Source organism: Danio rerio, chromosome 4 (assembly GCF_049306965.1).
Source record: "Danio rerio strain Tuebingen ecotype United States chromosome 4, GRCz12tu, whole genome shotgun sequence".
In the NCBI taxonomy this organism is placed as follows: Eukaryota; Metazoa; Chordata; class Actinopteri; order Cypriniformes; family Danionidae; genus Danio; species Danio rerio.
The window spans coordinates 57353485-57364338 of NC_133179.1; positions in this window are offsets into that span (position 1 = coordinate 57353485).

Below are 10854 nucleotides of genomic sequence, written 5' to 3' on the forward strand. Positions count from 1 at the left end.
AGGTGATTGTATAGTGGTTGTGTTAAGTTGGTGATCGTATAGTGTTGTGTATTTTCTGTCTCCTAATCTTAAAGTTATGACACCTATAAAACAGTGAGGTGAGGATAAATGGGGAAAAAGGGAGTCTTCACCACAGGGTGCGGCCCCTGAAGCCTGTTGCTTTCAATTCTGCCCTGGGCTCCTCACTGATTTGTGTGTCCTGTTCTGTCCCTGAGTGTGGTGGACAAACTTTAAAATGCGAGACACAAACTATCATTCAACAAATATCAGTCCTATCAGACATCATAACATTGAATGGGTAGTGATTAAAAATATGTGTTAAACACATTCAAGGCTGTGAGTGGACTTAAGCAGAGTTCCCTAATACAAAGGAAGAAGTTTCCTTTGTGTCTTTTTACAAAGAGTCTTTCATCTTAATTGTAAATGAACTGGGACATTAAGCACTCACAGCCAAAAAAATGGTTAGCATCTTTGTGGACAGCTCAATGGATTTAGTGATGAGGGGAGGGGTATGTTGAGGGCATTTAGCAAACTGTTCAGAAGTTGATTTACCCTGTTCATCTCTTTAAAGTTCTTTTTATTCTTTCTACACTCCCTCATCCAATGTCCTTTTTTACCACAGTAATGACAACAGGTATTTTTCCTAAGACATTTGTGATTTGATGTCTTTTGCGTGTTGACCTTAGTGGCGGCTGCTTCAAATCTGACTCTGTCTTTGATATGAGAGTCTCTTTCCCACAAAGCTAAACTGTTCAGATTATTTCTGAGAGTGGTGGAAGACCAGGTGATGTTAAGAAATGGCAAAGCTTGTCTGTATTCAGTTGCAAGGCCGTCTGACCAGATGCGGACTAGGGGTCCCTTATCATTTAGCACACTGTCCGAATTATCAGCTAATCCACTGTAAGTTATGGCAGATTGGCAAAATCTCTCAGTGAATTCATTCACAGATTCATCTTTCCTTTGCACACAACAAGTCACTTTTGACCAGTCGATCTTTGGGCCAACAATGTTCTTTAGAGCTTTCAAAACACCCTCTCTCAAATCATCCTTACTGGCATGTTGTAATTTAGAGGTCACAGTATGCTCAAAACTGTTGAATTCAGATTCAGTGAGAATTTGAGACATTAGCTGGGTGACTTCTGTTAATGACATGTCATAAAGACGCATTTTGCTGATTAGTGCTCTGCTAAACTCTGAAAAATTTGTGCGTGCTGATGGTAAGCTTTGAGACAATCTGTCTATTTCTCTAGGTCCTAGTGTTCTTGAAACTGTTTGAATTTGAACAACAGAAGTGTTGTTGTGTGAACTCTCAGTTCTCTTAGATCTTCTGGCACCACAAACCTCCACTGAACCTATGAGCAAATCATTTGCTGACTGGATGGGAATGTCTGTTTCAGAGACAATTTGTAAGTCAGGATGTTTATTATCAGGCTGACTAACCTCCTCAATGTCAGTTTTTGATTTCTTGAGGTTCAGTTGTTTTGTTAATGAGGTTATCTTAGCATGAAGCTCTTGGATCTGTTTCTCTAATTCAGATTTAGCTTGAGCTTGTTGTTTAGCTCGAGATAAACTGAATTCTCTGTAGCAGCAGATAATGCCTTTTACATTGTTTTTGCGAATGCATGCATCAAGCACTTTCTTGCATTCATCTAATGTCCAAACATCATCTGGGTCAATGCTAAATTTCTTTGTCAAATTTAGCCTGACTGACTCTGTTATTGAGTCCATGTGCAGCGATTTAAAATCCTGATCTGACAATAAGGTAGTTGTTAAACTACCTTTTTCAGTTGTAGTGATCAGTCTTGTATTCTGTCTGAACATTTTGTGAGCTTATTATCACAAAGTAAAAATACTAAAACTTTTCAGATGAAAGTGTAGTAATTTCTTCTCTGGCGAAACAGAGGGTAACAATATTAGCACATGTTGCTAAAACTTCCTGCCTGAACAAGAGATAACATCCGTTAGCTTGTATAGCTAAACGTAAACTTCTCTGGTTGAACAGAGGGAAAACGAGATAAAAGAAAAGAAAATAGCGCATAAGGCTTAACTTCTCTGAAAAGAGGATAACTTTTTAAAAGAAAATAGCACGTAAGGCTTTACTTCTCTGTCTGAACAGAGGATAAACTTTTACTTCTCTATTGAAATAGAGGATAGCTTTTTGTTAAACAAACTCTGCAGCTGTTTGTTAACTTTTCTCTGATGGAGCAGAGAATAACCATGTGTATAGACTGGTCTGTATGGTTCTTTTGATAGAGTGAAACTCACCAAATCGAGGTTGAGCTAAAAAGATTCAGTCTGGAGTGATCTGATCTTTGTATTCAGGTAGCTTCAATGTTCATCAAATAGTTGAGAATTTGTGACGTCCGTTGAGTGACTTCAAATTGCCGTTGAACTGAAGATTCCGTCCGAAGAAGTTTCCTTGATCTTGAAGGTTCAAGTTGAATTTCAGGTAGATTTCAGTCTTTTGTAGCAAATTGTTGAGAATTTGATGATTTCAGTCTCTATCCGGCTCACGGCACCAAGTTGTTGTAAAAAAATAAATGAATGAGTGAAAAGAAGAGAGAACCCAGTCCAAGAGACTCGAAACAAGCAGAATTCCTTTATTGAGACGTGTTGGTTAATCTGCAGTCATACAGCGTCTTTAAGATGTCCGTGTCTGCAAGAGCCTACTAGAGGTCCGCAGTCTGCAAGTTCTTTCACAAGTCTCTCACAAGTCTCACACAAGTCTGAATTAAGACAAAGATTTCATGGCTATATTGTGTTCTTAGGAGGAGGGGATATAGCTAAACAAAGCATGCAAATTAAGAGTTGGAGTCAGCATGGCATAGGTGTTAAAAAACGGCCCAGCTACTGACCACACAAGTTAATCAACATAGGGTTTCTGTAGCATAAAAGCAACACCCGAAGACAAAGACAGAGTCGTTTAAAGCATTTGCATCACTGGCTTAGCCTGTAGTCAGAGAGATAAAGGTTAAATGTCCCTCCTAGCTGGGGTGTTAATGAAATTATATAATTAAAAACCAGAGAATATAACTTTTTAGTTATACGTAGATTATTGTTCATTTCGAATTAGATGATATAAATTTATATTTCCACATCAGCCATAGCTGAGCCTTACTAGGCTCTTATGTGTTTTTTGTTATCTGGCCCACATACTGCAAAAGGAGCTGTGAACCAGAAGAAAATTCCAGCATTTTCTGAATGTATGGCAAAACATATATGGCAATAATCTGGCCCATTTCTGTTCAGCCATGCCATACCTCAGCCACATGTGCCAGCTATCAATCACATTTGGCCCAAATGTTCTTGCTATCTGGGAATGTGGTTAAATGTACTTAAATGTGGTTAAATTAGCTTAAATGTACATTTACATGTATTTGTGTGCGTTATATCATCTTTGCATCAAATATATAATATTTGATAATCAGTAATTGTTTTATCTGAATGTTTTTTGCATTGATTAAAGTAAATTTGATTGTAATTTTTGTTGTGTGATTTACTCAGTTAATATATGTGGTCAGCCACTTGTGGGCCACATAAGGGCATAACAAAACTCAGCCTTACTAATCTTGAATACAAGGCCCATATCTGGGCCACATAAAACATGTATTACTTGCTTCAAGCTTGGTGGAGTTGTGGCACTACTTTGGTTCAGTTCTGGCTACAAGGTCAAGGTAAAATTTATTGTCTCCCGTAGGAGAAATTTGTTTCAGAAAAAAGGTTCTGCTGTACATAGACAACAACAAGACAACATGTAACATACATACACATTAAAATCTAATCCTAAAATACCTCCTAATATAAATACGATTCCATAAAATCAGTAATTTAAAAAAAATATATCTATAAAAATAAAGTACCCTGTGCCCCACTGCATTCTGATGTGCCAACCAATACTGTTATCTTAATCTTTGACCGTCCTTCCCTACTTGCTCGTTGATCAACTTAATTGAAAAAGGAACAAAATAATGTTTATATCTATTATACTTGCACAATGGGACCCTATATCTTCTGCCAGAATTCATCAGCTCATATTCCAAAGACAGCACATGTGAAGAATCAGATAAAACCTTGTTGGCTTGTTTGATTGTGCAAAACTCAAAGATGTCTTTTAGTGAACCAGGTGTCTTAATTCCCATGATTTTTCCTGCCACTCTCATCAGGTTATTTACTTGGGTTTTCATTTTTACTGTCAGATTCCCAAACCAAACAATGATCCCATATCTTAAAATAGACTCTATTGTTGCTTTATAAAAAGTCATCATTATGCTGCTACTCACTCCAAATAATCTTAGTCTGCCTAAAAAGTGTAATCGCTGATGAGTTTGTGCACAAAGACTTGACACTTGAAAGTGTCAATTAAGTTCACGATCAATATTCGCTCCTAAATATTTATATGGATCAACCTGCTTATTGTCTTTATCATAAACCACAATAGAGCTCCTATTGCTTACTGACCTGGGGTCTATGATGACCTCCTCCGTTTTCTTAACATTAATTTCCAAATTGTGATCATCACACCAGCTGACAAACCATTCTACAGCCGCTCTGTATTCCATGATGCTGGCATCTTTTGTGAAAAGGTGCAATAGTACAGTGTCATCGGAAAAATTAAGAATATATTGGTTTGTCTGCTGCCTAACGCAGTCATTTGTATAAAGGGTGAACAAAAATGGTCAACTTACACACCCTTGTGGCGCCCCTGTACTACTTGTTGCTACATCAGATAACCCTGAATTAAATTTCACTTGCTTTGTCCTGTCTGTTAAAAAAGAATAAAACCATTTAATAACAAAAGGGTTCACTTGCATTTTTACCAGATTTTCCAGAAGTTTATGAGGTTGAATTGAATTAAATGCTGAACTGAAATCGATAAAAAGTAACCTAGCATAGGCAACTTGGCTCTCTACATGTTTTAAAACCAGATGTGTTAATGTGAAAATTGCATTAATAGTGCCACGGTTACTTTTGTATGCAAATTGATACTGGTCTAAGTACGGCTTAACTTCCTTGCGCAATTCTTTTATTATAATCTTCTCAAATGATTTCATGACATTTGATGTTAGGGCCACTGGCCTATAATCATTATTGTCTTGTGGAGAAGCCTTTTTTGGATTTGGGATTATTACAGATTTTTTCCAGAGCTTTGGTACTGTATGTGTATCAACTGAGAGTTGAAACAGGCTGGTGTAAGCACCTCAGCAAATGTTTTTAGAAGAAAGCATGTAATACCATCAGGTCCCATTGTCATACTAGAACATAAAGATTTGAAATCCTTAGTCACGTCTCTTTGATGTATTAACCTCCTTTTTTTCAGCCATGTTGCAATTTTCTTCCCCTAAAATTTCTTCACATTTTTCCAAATTATCTGTCTCAAATCTCATATAGAAATCATTCAATTCAATCGCCTTAACAGATTCGTTATAGGCGAATAATGCCTTTCTTTTTGGGGTCATATTTGTCATTCTCCGAATTGAGTTCCATAATTCTTTTGTATTGGACTTTAACAAATGTTGTTCAGTCTATTCTTTATAAGTTATCCTTGCAGACCTTAGGTCTTGATTAAGGTCTTTTTGTGCTGCTCTAAGCCCCACGGTTTCAACCCGACCTAAAGGCCAATTATTTCCTTTTAATACAGCTTTTAATTCCCCCTGTTATGTATGGTTTGCTGTTTGGATAACAATTAATGGTTCTCTGTGGGATAATAGAATCCACAAAGAAGGAAATATATTCTGTGGTAGTTTCTGTAACAGTATCTATATTTGCATCCTGATACAACATGTCCCACACTTCATGTCCACACTGATTAAAATCACCAAGAATCAAAAAGGGTGCATCAGGTTTGTTTTGTAAGTGCTTATGAACACCGTCAGCTATTTGGTTTTCAGCTCTGATAGCATTCCCACTAGGTGGGATATAAACTGCACAAATAAATATGTTAGTAAATTCCCTCAGCAAATAGAACGGACGTAATGTGACGCACAATAGTTCCAGACCAGGGTTGCAAATGCTTTATCCTACTGCAAAATTTCGACACCAACGATCGTTGATATAGATACAGACCCCTCCCCCTCTTGTCTTACCGAAGTTCTCGTCTCTGTCCAAGCGAATATGGGAAAAAACGTCGGCTTGTATTAAGCTTTCCGGTACTTCATTACACAACCATGTTTCAGTGAAAACCATGAGACCAGACTCACGGTACTTGAAGCAAGCTCTGGCTTGTGTGCAAAGTTCATCCAGTTTGTTCCTCTGAGCGTGGATTACAAAGAATCACTGGTGGCAAAGGAAGTTTAGAAGCTCTCCGGACCCACTGTCTAACGCCGCCTCTTCCGCCTTGCTTCCTGACCTGACCCGAAACGGGCCTCGGCTGCCGCAGTAGTTCCTCAGGTAAATCCATCTCAAATCTGGTGGGTGACAGTCCTCCGCAACTCCGCAAATCCAAAAGCTCCGTCCTTCTATATTGCTGAATTTTGTCCATGAACCTATTTGAAACTCCTTGCGCCTCGCAGCTAGTCAGATTTAGCCATGACACGACAAGCAGTTTTTTGTTTATCCACTCGAATCACTCCTATACGACCAGCTGTTTCCATCCTTGCCTCCGCACAGGAGTTTAAGTGTCCAATATATAAATAAAAAACTAAAAACCAACATATCTGACAGGTACAACAAAGACAAACAAGTAAAGTACAGCAAGCGCCCCTTTCCACGTCGCCAGCAGAGCAGCGCCATGACAAGGGCCAGTTCTGGGCCGGGGAACACTAACTGATCTGGGCCACATCTTAGCTGTTGATTTGGGCCAGATCAGGGCCAAAGGAAATTTGCTGACTGGGTTTGGCCCAAATGTTCTTGCTATCTGGGATACACACACACACAAGCGCACACTCTCTCTTTCTCTCTCTTACCACAGCTGTGGTAATATGTGTGTTTTGTTGTGTTCAGATGTCTGTTCCCTCACTCTGGATCCAAACACAGCACACACTCGTCTCATTCTGTCTGAGGAGAACAGAGAGGTGAAGAGTGTGAGAGAGAATCAGCCGTATCCTGATCATCCACACAGATTTAATGTTTTTCATCAGGTGTTGTGCAGAGAGAGTGTGTGTGGACGCTGTTACTGGGAGATTGACTGGAGTGGATATGATGTAGAAATATCAGTGTCATATAAGAGCATCAGGAGGAAGGGAGGAGGTGATGAGTGTGTGTTTGGATGTAATGCTCAGTCCTGGAGTTTGATCTGCTCTTCCTCCAGTTTCTCCTTCAGACACAATAACACACACACTGATCTCCCAGTGAAGCCGTTCAGCAGGAGAATAGGAGTGTTTGTGGATCACAGTGCAGGAACTCTGATCTTCTACAACATCTATAGAGACACAATGAGCCTCATCCACTCAGTCCAGACCACATTCACTGAGCCGCTCTGTGCTGGGTTTGGGTTTGAGTTTAGTTCTGCTGGATCATCAGTGAAACTGAGCTGAAGACTGACGAGAGATTTAACCAGAATCCTCTGCAGGAGCAGTCAGCAGCTGTGTGTGTGTGTGTGTGTGCGCATGCATGCTTGTGTGTGAGAGAGCATGTGTGCATGACTGTGTGCATGTGAGTGTCTGTATTTGTGTGTGTGTGTGTGTGTGTGCGACAGACAGTGTGTGTGAGAGAAAGTCTATGTTTTTGTGTGTGTGTGTGTGTGTGAGTGAGAGAGAGAGAGAGAGAGAGTGCGCGTTTGTGTGTGTGTGAGCGTGTCTGTATGTGCGTGCATGTGTTCACTGCTGTGTGTGTGAGAGAGAGTTTGTATTTGTGTGTGTGTGTGTGTGAGAGTCTGTTTTTGTTTGTGTTTGCGTGCGTGTGTGCGTGTTTGTATTTGTGTGTGTGTTTGTGTGTGTGTGTGTGTGTGTGTGTGTGTGTGCGGACGACAGACAGTGTGTGTGTCCATGTGTGTGTGTGTGAGAAAGTCTGTTTGTGTGTGTGTGCATGTTTGCGCGTGTGTGCGTGTGTGTGTGGGAGAGAGAGAACACGTGTGTGTGTGTGTGTGTGTGTGTGTGTGTGTGTGTGTGCGTGTGTGTGCGTGCGTGCGCGCGTGTGTGTGTGTGTGTGTGTGTGCGCGTGCGTGTGTGTTTGTGTGCGCGTTTGTGTGTGTGTGTGTGTGTGTTTGTGTGCTTGTGTGTTTGTGTGCTTGTGTGTTTGTGTGTGTGTGTGTGTGTGTGTGGCTCAGTCTTCATTAGTGTCATCATTGATGTTGATGAAGTGTCCTCCAGGATGCTGCTGTGTTCAGATCAGCTCATTCTTGTCTACAGATTGATCTTCTTCATTGTTTCTCTGTTGTTTGAGCACAAATAATAAAAGTCAATGTCAAATCCACTGCTGATATTAGAATGTGATGATGAACATGGAAATGTCTGAATCCTGTCTGAATCTCTGTCAAATATTGAATCAACTGTAGAGAAATCCAGCAGCTCAATGAATAAAGGAGAAATGAAGTGTGACATGAGTTTCTGCTCTTCTGATCTTCTTCTTCCTCATGATTTTACTTGGACTGAACAATAAAAACACATTTATTCCAGTATTTATTGATCTGTTCATGTTAGTTGATGACAGTAAAGTTGTTCTCTGTTAGTTCTTGTTGACTCTCAGTGCATTAACTGATGTTCACAAGCACAACTGTGGATTAATAATGCTTCAGTAAATGTCTGATCACTCTCATTCATTACGAGTCAGTAACTAGGATTCATAAATGCTCTACAAGATTCATTCACTGTTCTGAATTAACATTAACGACACCTTAATGTAGAGTTTGATCATCAAAAGACACAAATACACCAACAGTAGAGTTAAATCTCCATCACATGTTGAGTTTTCTCCATCACTAACACACACTTGATGACACTATTACTTTGGGATTCTGATGAGTGTTTCAGCAGTTTTTCTTCTATAATCAAGACCACACACACACACACACACACACACACACACATATTATTCACAATTATTTACTCAAGTGAAGTCTTGACAGTATTACAATGCAGAGTTATGACTTGTTGCCTCTCAGAATACTGAAGATTGAGTGTGATTGAGCATTTTAAAACAAGTTATTAGAGCTTAAATAAAGTCTTAAACACACAAGACTGCTGCTCTTAAACTGTCTCTGATTGTAATTAAGCTAAATGTGCAGGTAAATTTGGAACTTTAAGCTTCATTAAGTAAAACAAGAGTTAAACCATCTTAAAAACAATGCTAATAATCTCCCACATTCTGCTTCTGTATAATATTGTACACTTCAACGAATGACTTTTAAAGCGAGTAACGCTTGCATGTGAGGGGAGTACGAGATCAAGTGGTTCTCGAGAGCTCCCCTCGGCAAAAGAGGAAAGGAGGAGAAGGGGTGGATGGGGGTTTCTTCGGGAAACGAAGATAAGCAAGTGGTGCTCGCTGCAGAGCCATTTGAGGAGAGCTGAGCTCCAGCGAGGGGGAGCTAAGCTTGAGCTCCACCTTTTTTGCACTTCTTCTACGAGTGATGTCACTGGGGGTAGGGTTAGGGGTGGGGTTGGTGTACGCATTAAAACAGCTTACAGGAGGAGGAGCGACAGCTCATGCTCCACCTCGCTGGAGCTCAGCTCTCCTCAAATGGCTCTGCAGCGAGCACCCTCTCAAGATAAGGGAGTAGATTTTAGCTAGGTTATTTATAGTGAGTTTGGATCAATCCGATTGGCTAGCCAATGAGTGTAGATGAGTGGCCAGCTGCGGTCAATCATATCACGTGCTCCTCTCGAAATTAGTTTGTGAAACTTCATTTCAAGAGTTCACACTTAGATACTGTTTGACAACTTGTTAGCAAGTTAGCAGGTTTGGCATGCTGTCCCGGGAGAGAACCCTGAGCTTGGAGAAAGTTGAGCCCAGGGCTCCCGCCAGTTCCATAAAGCATGTGAGGGGAGTACGAGTTCAGGTGTTCTCGAGAGCTCCCCAAATGCTTGAGATTTGGGACAGCAGCCGTGTATTCGAAGAAACTCCCCGAAAGGCTTGAAATGCTATATCCGGCTGCTGGATATAGTGGTTTTGAAAAAAAAGCAAAGTGGGCTCCATTGGAGCAAAGGGTGATACAGGCTCCTGCTGGAACCCGAGCTGAGTTGGCGTGGGCTATGAATACTCCTGCTGGAGTAGAGACTTAGGGAAACCCCTGCGGGGGTCAGATATTACCTGACTCCAGCGGGAGTTTAAGCTCTTTTGGGCTCTCCTGCAGGAGATAGAGCTGCAAGTGCCATCTCCAGCTAGAGTCGGGAAGGATGGAGGGCGGGTGGAGGCCCCAGCTGAAGGGTGAGTGGCAGTTGGGCGATGACCCCTGTGGGGGTCGAATGCTCGGGAGCAACTCTTGCGAGAGTTAGAGATTGAGGGTGACAGCACTATATATAAATATATATTTATATGCGTGGGTGCATATAGATATGAATTTATATAAATAAAATCAAACAGAGAGAAAAATAAATCAGGCTATATTATATTTCATCATTAGAAAAGATATATAATATATATAAGCTAGGGCTGGGGAAAGGCTAAGATGATTCCTGCGGGAATCGAAAACTCTGGGTAACATTGTGCGGGCTTCAGAGCCATGGGGGGCGGGGTCCTACAGAAGTCTTAAAAATGGGGGGGGCAGTGGAGACTTCTGTGGCAGCGGCCTGGGGGGGCGGGGTGACAGGGGGGGCTTGGTCAGGAGGAACTTCAACTGTAGTTAGGTGAGTGACTAGGGAGAGAAAGCTGAGTGCAACTCAAGCTAGAAGAAGGAAAGGCAGTTAGGAGGCTGGGTCATGCCCGCGCCCTTGCAAGGTTGGGTAGCTCTTCCGCTCCTGGGGAGCTGGCAAAGCTGGGTCT